Source organism: Nipponia nippon, unplaced genomic scaffold (assembly GCF_047370975.1).
Source record: "Nipponia nippon isolate SJK-2023a ecotype South Korea unplaced genomic scaffold, ASM4737097v1 scaffold_2, whole genome shotgun sequence".
Lineage (NCBI taxonomy): Eukaryota > Metazoa > Chordata > Aves > Pelecaniformes > Threskiornithidae > Nipponia > Nipponia nippon.
In genome coordinates this window covers 42,736,645-42,752,427 of record NW_028262336.1, presented here as the reverse complement: position 1 = coordinate 42,752,427, position 15,783 = coordinate 42,736,645, and the positions used below count along the sequence as shown (strand labels likewise).

The window sequence follows — 15,783 nt, the reverse complement described above, 5'->3', positions numbered from 1 at the left end:
GCACATTTTCCACCTTCTGGCAATTTTTAGAATGAAAAAAAAATTAATAAAAAGACTAAAAGTCAGTTTTTCACAAAGCAACTGGATGACTCAACAAGGTTTTACTTGCTTTCTTGTTTTTTTTTTTTCCTTTTTTGCAATTCAGATCACATTTGTCTCTTAATTTCTAACACTTTTCATATCCATGACTGGCATTTTCTCATGAAAAAAAAGTGAAAATCCCTGAACTGACGGTTGCCACAAGTCGGGAGGTATATTATGCAAGTATCATTTTTGCTTTTCAGCAGCCCTGCCTTTCTTACCCACTGTTGTTCAGTCCTGGCTACTGCAGGGCGTACATTGCTGGCTGAGGTGGATTACCCTCCTGGCTCAGGTCAATCGCTCTTATGCAACTTCTTTCCAAATAATGCTTATATTTAAAATCTCCAATTTATGATCTTTGAATGGATAACAGTAGTGCAAGACCTGGTGTAACTGCTATTGAAGTAGTAGGAGCCTTTCTATTGACTTAACAGGAATAGGATGAGATTTATATTGCTGAATATTCTAAAAGTAAACAGATCTTCAAAGGAAAATAATCCCTCATTACTGCCTTCTGTTAGGTCTTTGGGAAAAAAAAGGCAACTCTGAAATGAAACATACAAATCTTTTTTAATGCATGAATGAACCCCATCTTTTTATTTTTCTCATCTTGTGATAGATTACTATTTAATTAAATAGATGAAGTATATGTTCTAAGTAGCATATGGATGGATATTATCTTCATTTGAGATACCCTAATGAGAGAATAGAGGAACAGCAAGTAACCATTTATTCTATCAAATTAAAAATGTGCAAGAGATGAGCATTTAATTATCTTGACATTATCCTTTGCTAAATTAGGTTAAAGCAGTAAGTTGCAGGACAACCAAGCTAATTTTTTTTATGTATCTAATGCCATCTTCTTTAAACATTAAGAATCAATGAAATGCATGTTTTGAAGGAATGGCTTTCTGAATGAATGTATCCTCCCACTCAAGTAGTAACAAGATGTTTAGCTTTTATGTAATGTCACTTTTCATCTATAGGTGTCGTAGTGCTTTGTTCAGGCCACCTACAGCGGATGCTTACCCGACATAGGAAGGCGTCTCAGCTGCATATAGAAACAGCAAGGCCGTGGCAGAGCTGTGTATCAAATAGCCTGAGCTGTCTGACATGCTCTGCACAAAGCTGCTGGATTAGTCACGCAAAAATGGTACCAACAAGAAAAGCATGGTACAACTGTAGCATCTGGGACAACATAGCTCAGCAGCAAGTACAGACAGCATTCTTATACTTACGGAAAGGTATATGTAGTTCAGGCAGAGAAAAAAACAATTTGCAGTTAAGACTGTAAACAAGAATTATTGTGATTAAATGTCTTAGTTACGAGACGAGTATTATTCCCTGACTAGATATGTACTCTTTAGAGTCAGGCTTCTCTGTAAAGGAAATTGCTTTTGAAATTTTCACATGACATGGAATTATGGATTATCCTTTTTAAAATATCTGCTTTCTTGAACAATCTTGCCTGGACTTATTAAAAAATACGTAATATATAATATACAATATATAAAGCACACAATATAAATAAAATCTAATATATACATAAACTAAAAATATGAAAAATACACAAGAATTCAAGGAGAATCAGGAAAGTTAACCAGATAGCAGTTTTCAGGTTTTACCTTGTTTTCTCTGAAGCATTCCAGACTACTTAGTCATGCCAAAAGTGGACAAAAAGGGAAGCTGTTTTTTAATAAGGTCAATGCAATTGTGTTTTGAAAAGGAGAAAAGTAAAAAATGATAGATAAAATACTGACCTTTTTGCTTTACTGAAACTGTTTAGTAATTAGATTGAGACTGCAGTTTACAGGGCTCAGATGTGGGTTTTTACATGAGCAGGGCTTCTATTTGCCATTTTTGGTTGGGGGTGAAGGTGTATTTCAAAAATTTTGATTTAGGTTTTCTTTTTTCATCTAGAAAACTCTGTGCTTGTTTTCCATACTGTTAGATTCATATCATGTCATAGTTCTATTATGTATGCACAGTAAGCAAGAGAATGTGCAAGTGCTGGTGTTTTGTGCTAGCCTGTTTCTCCCATTGCATTTGTTAAAAAGTGGGAAATAAATATACAAATGGAAACATTATTTAATATCTGAAGTCCACAGCTAGGTAGCGAGAAATCAAGACCTGCCAGTCTTTGGACTCTGGACAGACTTGCCAGCAAGGTGAGCACGAGGCCAGGAAGTTTTGAAGGACACCATGCAGCTAAGGGATGGTATTAGCTCTTGAGCACTACCCATTTGAGCAGATTGAATTTACTAACCGAAAGCATTCTGCATGATGTTAGCACTCTTCAGAGCCATACACTCTGTCAGCCCTTTCATTTTAAATATGTATTAGTTTTAGAAAAGGAAGTTTACTTTGACTGCACTGTTTCGCTTTCCATAATACACATTAAATGGGATAATCCTTTTAAAGTCACTTACTGAAGTATAGATGAAGATGTGGTTTGTGCCTCTTCCTTACTTCAAGGGACACGATGCCTCAAGATTATACACACAGTGCAGGTACAAGGTACACTACTCATTCATATTAACCCTATCAGTATGCACTGAATGCCACAGAATTAAAGCAATGTTTAGAAAACAGATAAGATTTGGCTTCTGTCTTTGGTGTAATGTCTTGAAAACACTAAAGTCATGATGAGGACAAAAGAGATTCCCTGCTATGTTTGTCATACACGCCATACTTAGTAATGGGAGGACAAAGCCAAATAGAGATTCAGTGTGTGGCTGAGAAAAACAAAGACTCTAAAATCTCTTTTACTTGCGTCCATACAACTGCATTGCTATTCATAGCAATTCAGTAACTGAAAAATGAAGTGAATCCAGTTTCCTTAACCCAGGGATGAATTTAACCCAAGAAAGCAGGCGGTTTGTATTCTGCACATGTGAATGGTCTACAGCTTTTCTGTGTTATTAGTCTGGCTTCAGCCATTTTAGCAATTACACTGTACTTTGTTCACATCTTTTGGCTTGCACCCTTTTTCATTTTCCCTTTCTCCTGCCAGACTCTTAATCAGCCTCTCTGGGAACTTACATAGCTCCCTTGACCACTGTATGCGAACACCTCACAAACATTAATGCCTTTTTATCTTCACTGCACCCTTGTGAATAAGAACAGTGTTAACTCACATTATACAGAGAAGGAACAGAAGCACAGAGAGATTAAATGACTTGCCTATCAGTGGAAGAGAAATCTGTAAAACATCAGGAACTGAACGCAAATGTGCTGAGTGCCTGGCCGATGTGTTAACTCCAAGTCTCTCCTTCCTGCTCTCTGCCCATTGCAGAGCACGAACAGCCTCGAGCACTTATCATTCTGTCCAGGCGTGAAGAAGACTCTTGATTCTGTGTCACGTAATGGAGATGCCTGTGCTGGCAGTCTGGGATCACTCCTCAGTGGTGAGAAAGCAGCTCTCCCAAAGGATAACGGTGAGAATCAAAGTTGGGAGCCCCTCTCTCGTTCCCTCAACCAGCTAGGATGCCTGGGCTTCTAAATGAAGCATTCAAAACAACTTTCTAAAGTAGATAGTATGAGTCATTTAGCTAACTTAAAATGCCCTGTACTGATCAACAAAGAGAATCCCATAAAGTTTTTCATATCTCTTTTACCGATCCACGCATATGGATCACTCACCATAGTAGTATCTGAATGCCGGGTTTAACCAGCCACATTAATTTCTGTGTTTTAAAATTGAATTTTGACTACTGGTTGTTGCATGCATTTCTAGTGTCTTCTATTTCTTATCCAACATGAAGAATGCCATTCTGTTATCATAAGGAAAAGTAGGGTGGTGTGTGAGTGAGCTCCATGAATTCTACAACAGCTCCCACCTCTCCCGCAATCCACTGACTCTGCATGGCACATTATCTGCCTATCAATAATCCTTTATCATGATCCATAATGAAATCACACTTTCCCATACGCTGCTATTCTTTTCTTTCCCTCTTTTCTTCTCTTGTAACATGTTGGGGGTTTCACAACTGTAGCAGTTTGGATTCTTCTCTATGGCCCCACAAGGAAGGCATGATGGATTTAGTGGTAACCCAATGTTGCCTAGTCTCTTTGTCCCTGTTTCGGAAATCGCCATTTACATGGACATAAACATATATGTGACTGTATGCGTTTAGCTCACATTGCTCGGCTGTTTCCCTCTCCTCCACCCTCCCACCCCACGCAATGGGTTGTAAGAGTGTGAAATGCCTCTGACCCAACCGGCTATCTACATACAGGCAACTCCGGGTATCTCCTCCTGTGAGCGTGCGCCTGCAGGGCTAGTGCTGGGGAAGGGGGGGTGTCTGCTCCCCGGCGCCTCTGTGCACGAATGTGATCAAATTTACTGGGGGGGAGCGTCAGAATTTTACAGAGTTACATTTTATAGAGCATTTGTTTAGTATTATAAACATCTGCAAATGACTATTTATTTCATGAAGTAATTAACATTCCTAATTAGATGCACCTTGCAGCTGCTGTTAATCTTAATTGGCAATAATGCAGTTACATTTTGATACATATCTTCAGAAGAGTTACAGAGGAGAAGCAGGAAAAAAAAAAAGAAAGAAAAAAATCTGAAGGGAAGGAAATAAAACTGTTCCCACACAGTTCAGAGAGTTCGCACAAAGAAGATCCCATGGCAACAGCGAGGCCCACAGTTTGCCTTATAAAAATCCAAGAATAGATAATGTATCATCTCTCCTAAAACAACACTGCTCTTGGGAAACCGGAGGGGAAGGGGGAAAAAAAAAAACCAGAAACCACAACAGGAAAAGAGAAGCAGCCCTGACCCCCGCGCATGTTGCGCGCCCGGCGTTCAGCCTGCGGCCCCAACGCTGCGGGCCCAGGCGGGCGGCGCTGGGGCGGAGGGAGGGCGGGCGGGCGGCTACCCAGGAGTTTCTCCAGGATCCCTTCCGAAGGGCCTCCCCACCTCGCTCCCTCCTCTCCCCCCGCCAAAAAAACCCTCCTCCGCAGCCGGCGCTGGCGGAGCGGGCGCGGTGCGCGGCCGGGCGAGTGCCGCGCCGTCCATCGGGTGGCGGTAACGGCACCTTCTTGCCGGCTGGCGGCCCGGCGGAGGACGCGTTCAGCCCAACGAGCCCAGCTCGTAGAAACACAGGAATCATTTATGCACTGCAGTTTCTCTCGCCTCTCTCCCTCTCTCCCTCTCTTCCTCTGCTCCTTAGGATATTTTGGGTGGATTGTGGTTATCAATCAAGACCTCCTCTTCTGTGCTGATCACTTGTCATTTTCACCGGGGATTAGTATCGTTCGGGGCAAGCGGACAACCGATTTTTTTTCCTTTCTTCTTTTCCCTTTGGAGATTTTTCCCCCCAATTCCCCCTCCCCCCCCCCCTTTTTTTTTTTTTTGGCGCGGCGGTGAGGGTGCTAGGACCCGGGAAGCACCCTCCCCCCGGCACCCCCCCGCTCCCCCCCCGCAGCGCTTTCCCCACAGCCGCCCAGCACCAGGAAACCCCGCCGGACCGCCGCTCGCCGGAGACTCGTGCGCGGCAGCCCGGATCCGGCCTTCGGCGGCGGCAGCGGCGGCGGCGGCGGCGGCAGCGGCGGGCTGGGCGCGGAGCTGCCCGCGGGCAGCGCGAGGCCCCCAGGCCGGCCGCCCCCTCCTCCCCCCCCCCCCCCCCCCCGCCGCACCTGGATGGTACCTCCCGCCGGCGACGCGGGCACTTTCTGAACTAGGAAGGAAGGGGCGACTCGGGGGGGGCGGGGGGGCGCCGAAGTCTGTATGGAATTACCTGCGCCCGCGGCGGAGCTGGCACCGGTGGATGGATGGGCGCCGCGTCCGCGGCACTCGCGGCCAGCTCAGCCCCAGGAGTAAACACGGGGCTTCTCCGGCCGAGTGCGCAGTGTGGTGCCCGGCACTCGCCTCGCTGACTGATCGCACCGGAGGGATATTTCGGGAGACTCCTGTGGGTAAGGTCATTTTATCCAGGCAAAAGCCCGGCATTGCTAAACTTGGTGGCGTGTGATTGAAATGGGTACTTTCGGGATTGCTGCATTACCCTGATGCGAGGGGCTCCAGCCGTTATTGGCAGTTGAGTGGAATAACTGCAGTAGGTCTTCTGGTGAGTGCTTTTTGCGATAAATGGAAAAAAAAAAATTAAAAATCTCCTCCTCCCTGTGTATTCTTGCACCCTCTGGGTTTGGAGGAATACCGTAAAAGCAAGGAGTCTTTCATTTTCCCTCTTTTTCCTTTTTTTCCCAGTTGTAATATTTTTGACTGAAAAGGGTATGTGATAGTAAAGCAGCTCTCCGTGATGCAATCTATTTAATATGAGATCGGATCCCATCCACTGGTTAAAACAAATGTTTCCAACTCTGTGCAGCATTCTGCTGCATTTCATAGCTGCAATGGAGGTAGAGAAATCTTGCTTTTCAAGTTGTTAAACTTTAAGGTGGCAATCCTTATTAATCGTGGTACAGTGCTCTGGTGCCAAGGGGGTTAAATGCCACCGGTAATTTGGGATTACAACTGTTCCTGTAAATCCTGCAAGGAAATTATAAACTGAGGGACAGTGAGGAAAAAAAACCCTCATCTTGATAGTAGAGAAATATCGTAAATGTCAGTAGCCTGAAAAATCTCTCATCCACCTGCGCTATTAAATATTTTTTTTCACCCAATAACTTACCCACTGAAACCTCAGACCACGTGTATGGGAGTTGAAGATTTGCAAACAGAGATGCTATCTTCGGTATTTCATACATATATGCATCTGGCTGAGGGACTGTGTGTGAATTAATTCCTCTGTTAGTTGTGGTGTGAAGCAAGAGAGGGAGAAAAAGGAGAGAAAAGATCGTCTTCTTAAGAACAGAAGCGAGCAAGGGAAGCACTTCAGCCTTTAAAGATTTAAAGGGATCCAAGCAATGCACATTGGTAATCTTTCTCTGCAAAATCAGTTCTGATAGAGGGAATGGGGGAAGGTTGAGGGAATCAATAATGATGACGTTGTGCAGTGCAATGCACTGCAATGCTAAAGTTATGTAGTGTGTGCGAAAATATATACCCTTATGTACTGCTGGTGGGTTCATGCATAATGGATGGAAGAAGATATGCAGATCTATCTGTAGGAAGATGGATGTATTCGTGCAAAGACGGTGATTATGTAACTTGATTACATCAGTGGTATCAGTCGCCGATAGTGGAATAATATGCTTATATAGCGTATCGATCAGTTGGGTTAACTTTGTGGCACTCCCAGCAGCAGGGGATGGAGACATGGGCAGAGGAGGGGAGATCCTTGCTCAGCTCCTGACAAGGGGTTTGCCTCTTGCAGGCTGCCTTTTGCATCAGCGTGCTCCTGGCGGAGTTTCCCCGGGACAGGGACTTGACAAAGGAGGAGGCTGCCTAGTTGCTAATTCAGCCACACCCACGGAGAGGGCTCCAGAAAAGCCCCTGCAAGGCTGCACAATGGTCCCATTGAGCAGATCCGGCTGCGTGCTCCTCGGCAAGGTCACACGGCAACCTGGGACTTCAGAGCGTGGCAACAGCTGAGTGGAGGAGGAACAAAACTGAAATTAAAATTGATCTTCCTCCCCCCCCTCGCCGTCGCCTACCTCCAAACACATCGTTCTGCTGACCCCTCTTCCAGTGCTCAAGGCAGAGCTGGTGCTGTTTTGCCCTGAGGATGTGTGGCGCTTAACACGGGTAGCGTTGTCTCTCTCGGCGCGTGCAATGACTGCCTTGCAGCTTGAGCAGTATGCTGCTACTGTGTTTTAGAGTACAGCATGACTGACTTTAGAAAAAAGTATTGTCAGATATAGCAGCCTAATCTACCTGTTACATTTACGGGGAACCTAAAAGGTGGTTCATTAACACATTTCAAGCATCTCAGAAGTGAGTAGGTGAAGAGCAAAGGTGTGACAGGAGTCCCATCAGTTTAACTCAGGACTTTTTTAGCGAATTGTCCACAAAGGTAGTAGTACCAGGATATACTTTACTTTAATATCCATTTTAGAACCATAAATCACTATTCCTATCTGTTCGGGGAAGGGGGGAGGTTGTTGAAGAATACTCCTTGAAGACAGATAAGCTTTCAAAGGCACTGCTGAGGCCCCATACCTCTAATGGATGCATTTTCTGAAAAATGTAAGCCTGATGAAATCTTAACTCAGCTGAAATGAATGATCTTATCATCACTGGCCTATGTCCTTCCCCACTTCACTCTGAATTCGTCCTAGCAAAATTTCACTAAAACACTTTTCAGTTAAGAAGAGGTGAGGGCAGAGTAAGTTTTACATCTCTTGATAATCATGATCTTCACATAACTACTAGATTTAATGCACTATCAAGCTCACAGTAATTTTACCATGGAACCAGCCTGAAAAATCATTTTTTCCTCTGCTTCCCTGAAAACATCAGTATTTTAAAGTTGGTTTACCATTAATTCATGACTGTTTTCATATTTCTGGGGGGTAAGTCTGGGCAAGCACTAATAAATCCTGCTAATGTAGTTCAGAGTTTGACATTCATGGAGTATACTGAGTAAACTGAAAAAAAGGGATATGAAGTTAACTCTGTTTCCATCCTTCAGGGGTCAGAATAACACTATGGCAACTCCTATGCATTGCTACAGCTCTTATAATTTTCAGAAATGTCCATGGCATACTCTGTTCCACCACGCGCGATTACAGGCAGACTCTTTCCCTTTAATTCCTTACAGGACTTCTTGTGACATACAGGCTACATACCTGTACCACCCATCTTAAAGGAAAGCACAGTTGTCCACAGAAAGTGTTATAAAACTGGTGCTGTAAAAGAGTAGGCATTGACAGTGTGGAAATATATCACATGGTACATGTAAACTGGCATGCAGCATGCAAGGATTTGCAAATTTAGGGTAAGAGAAAGTGGTAAGCAACCGAATTTTATTTATAGATTAATTTCATTGTTGTAGTTAGCAATACCCCCTTGGTAAAAATAGAGGGTTTCAGCTCCAATGGAATATCCATTCAGTTTGCACCAAATATAGCTTGTTCAAGAGGCAACTTTCCTTGCTGAAGTAAAACTGTAAATCACTCGGACAAATGAAGAGAAAATGTGAAGAGAAATATTTACATAAAACATTCCCAGGCTCCAAATCTCAGACCACTGAAAGCAGTGAGAGTTTTGCCACCCACTCCTCGCTAGCGCTGGGAAGCTGGCTTTTAAAGAAAACAGCAGTGCGTGAAGAATAGTCTCAGTGCCTCCCTCTGAAAGAGCAGGCTTCTGACTGTCGTTATCACTGAAGACAGTAGACTTGTTTTACTGCTGATAGGAAAATTTGAAACATACGGGGCAGATCTTAATGAAGCTTTTTTACTATTCAGTGATATTCTTGTAATGCATTCAGAGTACTTTCTGTGGCTATTATGTCGAACCCATGTATTGGGAAACAGCAAAAAATGCATAACCGGCTGAGGTTTTCCTTCAGTGTATTTGCACTTACAGAGAAGTGTTTGGATATGCTTCTGTGTTTCATAACAGCTATGATCTTTAGCGGCTGGGAATCTTCTTATTTTTATAGCGCACGCTGCATGATAATATATGGCAATTGAAACATCCAAGCTCTGATTAATATGATTAAAAACTAGCAACTTATCGCGTGGTACTCAAGTTGTAAAGTTTAATTATAGCGGCACCATTTGCACAGCTATAGATAAGGTTGTGTCAGCATTTCTATTATAAACCTCTATCTCATTGCCATCCGTTGTGTCAGGGGTCCATGAAATAAAAAGAATTTACAGTAGAGACCGTAACGGCTGTTTTGGATTACTATCACGGCCTGTCAGGTCAGTAATCCATGTGTTTCTTTAAGTCTTTACATGCACATCTACAGCAGCACCAAAGCAGCCATTATGCTCTATCAGTTCAAGTGTATGCTTGTTTTATTTTAAAATGTAATTAAATATGAGATGATGGACCACAGTGACTCAGGAGGGATCATTTAACCTATCATTTTTCATGCACTTCTGTATCATTTTCATATTCGTAAACCAAAAACAGATCAAATATAGCAGTGAATTTTACTTGTGATAGCTTAAAATCAATGCACATTTGGAAGGAAGCTCTTTTGGAGGGGGGGAAGGGGGAAGAATGGAGATGAAAGGTTGTGGGCTTTTAATCTTAATATTCAAGCTTTGCATGTTCCTCTAAGGTAGTCACATATGGAACTCCATTCTATTGCAAAAGGGGAAAATCCTGTGTTATTTGCTAAAGCTATGTAAGACCAGGGCAAGGAAATCAGGTAGTGCTTGTTCTCTGTTTTAATGTTGGGTGCTCTGTTTTTCTAGGTCTCACTGTACCTGTGTATTACAGGTATTCCTAGGTCATTTCATGGTGTTATACAGCACGCTATTTATGCCTCGATAACTAGGTCTGAACAAATGAACCAAGGACATCAGTCTTACTGCTTTCTGTGCTGAGAAATTTTATGTTTATAAGAACAGCACACAGACATATAACAGTCCTTCAATGGTCATAGCATCAACTGCAGCAATTACCCACAAAGATTTTTTGATTGGGGATGAAGAAGAAGAAAGGGAGAAAATTAAAACATTTAGATTTTCGCCAATGCAATAGATATTATTTCCATTTGATTTTTAGTTTTGGGCATAATTTAGGAAGTACTCAGTGTAGCCTCTTAAAAGAAACATGGGAACCTAATTAATGCATTGAGAAGACCGATACAATCTATACAAATCTATACGATCAGCAGGCAGAGAAGGGGTAGTACTGCTTGGCAATTGGATGGCTAGTGGTGTCAGAAAGTTTTCTGTTCTCTGGTCCTTCACAGCTGTCCTCAATGAATAGTGCATTGTAAAAGAAGAAGATGGAGACTAGCAGAATGGGTTAAAAAAGGGGGCAGAAAAGCATATAAATATACAGACATTGGTGATGTAGCTCCTGTCTCTTCAGAGATGGGGTGTATTTCTATGTTCCTTTTCTCTCTTCTTCACTAGTGAGACCCAGATGCTTAAAGTTATTGCAGTTTCCAGCTCCCATTGCTCGAATATTTTGGGGAATTCTCAAACTCTTCAGTGCAAGGGCCATCACCTTTTCATTTTCATGCATGTTTCCAGTCACACAATGAGACTGTGCTCTCTCAGTTGAGGTAACTTGAGGTGCTTCTCCATAAAATAATAAATTAGTGGCAGGAACATAAGAGAAAGAATGTTTCCTGTTGGCTGTTTCAGAAAAGACAGATATTTTACACAAATCAAATTTTCCTCTGACAAAGCACAAATGGTTGGAATTTCCACCAAAATCTCACAACGCTCTTACAAGACTGCCTCTTACAAAGCTAGTGCAACCGCCACGTAAAACCTCACTATCTCAGTTTCACCTATTAAATTCCACTTAATAATGTGTGCTTGAACTGTCAGTAGCAATTTTGGTAAACTCAATCCCAGCCAAAAGTTTAGACTGTTTCAAGGAAAATGAAGTCATACTAACATGTATTATTATAATGCACAGGGAAAGGCTTCTGCTGGTGAGGAGTGAGTTTAACCAGCAGTGACCTGTCTGGGTTCCCAGAGCAGTTGCCTCAGACTGAGAATTGCTGTGCCTGCACGGTGTAAGGGATCTGCAAGTACATTCATCCCTGCCTACATCCATTTGGCAGCGCATCTCTACTGGATTTGACTCTCAGCTCAGTGGATCATATGCCTCAAGGATAATTCCTACACCAAGAAGATCTGTCGGTATGATGGAAACCTTGGGATGGAGCCACTATGTCTGCAGAGGGATGTGTTTGGCCAGGGTGCTTTTGTGTGGCACTGATCCCTGGCAACAATTTTAGCCTTGTGTCTGTCAGGTTGCTGTTCAGTGCACAGAATTTCAGGATGGCAGCAGAGCACAACTGTTACCATATAGCACCTTGGCATTCCTGCATCCTCAACTTCTCTTCAATACTTTCTGGCTGTCTCCTCCCAGATTTAAACTTTTTTTTTTTTTTTTTTTCAGGAAATCTTACCTTTACTCATTTTAGAATAACGTAACTGGAAATGCATGGCATTTCTTTTTCAACAAGTTGTATGCATAATGGAGATGTGTGTGTATGTCTATGTATCAATCTATCAATAAGATCTGCATATTTATTACACAGAGAGTTTATTTTACTCAACATCTCCTCTTACAAAACAGAAAGCGCTTGTCAACTTTCTATTAGACATTTCTTTGGAGGGTCCCATAGCTGAAGTTGGTGTGCTTACACCAGTGTTAAATCAGGTTCCCTGACTGGCAATGTCTCTCTGTACATATATATATATTTAGTTATGTACACACACACATGCACAAATACATGTGCCTACATATGCATACATATGCATTTACTCAGATAGATATGCATTTACGCACATAGGTACACAGAGGAAGACTGAGAGCAAGCCATAAAGAGAAAGTACTCCAGTTATTTCTTATGCTAAATATGGGAAACAACATGATTCAAACATACCATGAGACGGTAGCTGTTTTGAAGATTGATTTATTATTAATTTGTTTTTTAATGATCTGTAAATGCAGCTTATTCGAAGACAATACAAGTTTATTTCATAATGCCAAAACTAAAACATACTTTGAAAGGACTATCAAAGATCACCAGTCAGGGCTATATGGCATCATCTGTTATTTTAGAAATATACATGGTAACAGTTTGGAAGGTACAATCTGAATGTTTCCTGTATACCTCTCCAACAGAACAACAGATACTATCAAAAATCTCTTGTCCATTGTTACGGAAAAGCTCGATCAGGGTATTTGCTCAGTTCATAGCAGAAGCAAGCTATATATATTATAAAAGGAATGCAAAACTTTGTTTAGTATTTCTTGTGTAACACTTGCTTTACCAACTGTTGACTGTCGTATCCAGTATGAATAATGTGTCTGCCTTTGGTCACTTCTTATGCAGAAAGCTATTAAGGAAAAAAGAAAGGACCAGAGAATGACAGCAAAAAGAAGAGACTTCTACATGAAAAGATTCCCACCTGAAGAAAGAGATAAAGGTTTTGTGTTATTCAGAAAAAAGAGGAAGATATGATATGGGAGGACAGGGGATGCAGTGGGGAATACTGAAGGCTATTGAAAGATATTTCGAGTTCTCTTATATATTGTTTTCCTGATGAGCAATAAAATTAAATTGTAACAAATCTAAACTGAGTAAAGAAAAGTACTCCTTTACACAGTTCATTCAAATTCTTTGTCTCTTACTGGCAAGGGTACAGTGAAGAAAAAGGACTAGTAGAATAGAATACCTTGAGTAAGTCTATGAATAAAAACAAAATTTTAAAATTTTGCATTGTAATAGATAGTTAGATAAGAAGATTATCAGCCTGTGTAACAGATAGTTCGATAAGAAGGCTATCACCTTGTGTACCGCAAGGACCACCTGCTAACTTCCAGTTATAGTGTAATGAATGGATGTGTGCATCTGTGATTTCTAAAGTGTTAAAGGATGCTTCTTCCAAAGGATTTGCTACTGGCTTCCCTTGGAGGTCTGCTGTCTGACTAGATGGACTGTAAGTGTGTTCCTGTGACCATAGTTCTTCACCACCTATTCAGTTTACAAATCTGGCAATTGCAGTACTGCTTAATAAAGACTTTATTAGTGCTGACTGGGCAACCTAATTTGGCTGTTTAAGTCCTCATTACTAAAGTCCTGATCCAAAACCCACTGAAGGAAATGGAAAGATGCCCACTGTACTCAGCAGGTTTTTGATCAGTCTCCAGCTTTATCATCTAATTTTCTCATTTGTGTTAGTTTCTGTGAAAAAAACCTCATGCTGCTTCTTATCTTTAATAGGTTAACATTGATTAGAAAAATAAAATCTTGTAAACTTTAATAGAATTCAATAAAGCTTCACTATGTTATCGACAGCATAGTCAGTCCCATCAATTTATATCATTAAAAGATACGCGACCCTCATATTTTATTTCTTTGTAGAAAGGAATGTCTGGATTCTTGAAACGTTGTTAGGCCATCGCTGGTCTCCGGTGCTTTCAGTTGCTATGATGGGAAAATCATAAAGCCCTTTAAAAATAATCACTAGAAATATATGCAGTATTGGTATACATCCTGAGCTAGTTCTTTCTAAAAATTTGGCAGGTTAATCAAGTTATAGATAATTTTTAATCTTTAGTTAGTTTAACATATCCTCCTTCCTATTGCCTCTTTAGTGCTTTATAAGGTATATTCTATTAAAGGATAATCACATGGCTCAATGGACAGACACTGTACATCTATGGCTGTTCACGTACAAGGGACCTTTGTTAATTAGTGTTTTCTCTGGATTGTGTCTGTTTGTGGTAGTACTTAGTTTTTAAGACTTCCATATTAGCTAATGTAATGTATGTCTTTTATTTCTTCAGCGTCCTAAATTTAGTTTTGCAGGTTTGGAACAAAGATAGAAATAATTAGGGTAGGCAGCAAAGGAAGATGGGTTTCCACAAAGGCTCACAAAACTTGAGGACCTCTTTGTCGTTACTGAAGGGAGACGTGCTTCCAGGGGCAACTGAGAGCCAGGCGCTAACTTTAGGATCCATGGTATCACTACAAACTTTGCCCTTTCTGAATGTTCCTGATAGGAACAAAGAAACAAGTCCTTAGCGATGATTTTGAATACTTCAACATAAGGCAAATAAAAATAAAATTACAGATGAGTGACACTGAATTCCAGTTACTGCTGTACCATGCTACTTTCCAGGACTGTTGATATTTAATAAAATTAATTTGAAGGTATGGGATGTCCAAGGCCTGAAATCAGTCCCTTTCACTAGTTCCAAATATTTATTCTCTATAAAACTTATCCATGTAAAATTTATCCATACTTCAGTTTCCTGTCTCTAAACTCTGGAAGACAAAACCACCTCCTACCTTCTTGTCTTTTTAAGTGTTTCATCTATTTATAACATAAAGTCTTTATTTAAGATTTCTATTTTATTATATATGGAGTAGGGTTAGAGGAAAGGTTAATATCAATTTCTTCTCCCTACCTCAGTGGAAATTCAGTTTTCTGCCAGCCCTTGAAAATCATGGGAAGTATTTGGTTTCCTGCAGAAAAAAAGTAATTTCCACATTGGCTAGAGGGTGGGTTTTTTCTTTTTTTTTTTTTTTTATTTAGTACTTAGATTTTGGGAGGATTGAATCAAAAGATGACATTTTACACATAAAATTTTAATGAAAACATTTTCTTTTCTGTAGAAAATTAATCAGGGAAGATAATTTCAGAGTACTTAATGCAAGTTCTTAGCAGAACAGGACTCTCAGCTAAGGTCTTTAAATGCTAAATAATACAAATATTAATATAGTACTGTGAGTCATACTGCTGGGGGTGGCTGGGTCAGCTGCCTGTTTCCTAAATACTAATCAGTCTTTTTAATTTAAGGTTACCTCACTATTCATCTTCTTCTTTTTCCATGTTGCCTGAATTAATTGTATGTAAAGTATGGATGGGCATCAATCAAAGGTAGCTTGTGTTTTTCTTCTTTGCCAGAGTTCAGGTGTAACCCATCTAGTTAACAGAACAAAAACATTAATAGTAATAGGTCTTTCTGGTTTAGATGCTGAACTTTAGCCCTGTGTTTGCTCCTATTCATCAAATCCAATGCCTGGGGAGTTGCTGAAAAGACTGCTGTTGATCTCAGTGTATAGTGAATTAGATTTGGGAATCTTAAAATCTTAGCAGCGAGTTTCTCTCATTTCATGTGGTGCATTT

The 15,783-nt window shown here is 41.0% G+C and overlaps 1 protein-coding gene across 1 annotated transcript in view; it reads left to right on the top strand.

Annotated features, from left to right (window-relative positions):
* Positions 1-5,792: 5,792 nt before the first annotated feature.
* Positions 5,793-15,783, top strand: part of IL1RAPL1 (interleukin 1 receptor accessory protein like 1) — a 786,803-nt gene continuing 776,812 nt past the window's right edge. Inside the window, exon 1 of the mRNA XM_087757310.1 lies at positions 5,793-6,009. The gene's annotated coding sequence lies outside the window, so the exon portion shown is untranslated. The remainder of the gene's footprint in view (positions 6,010-15,783) is intronic.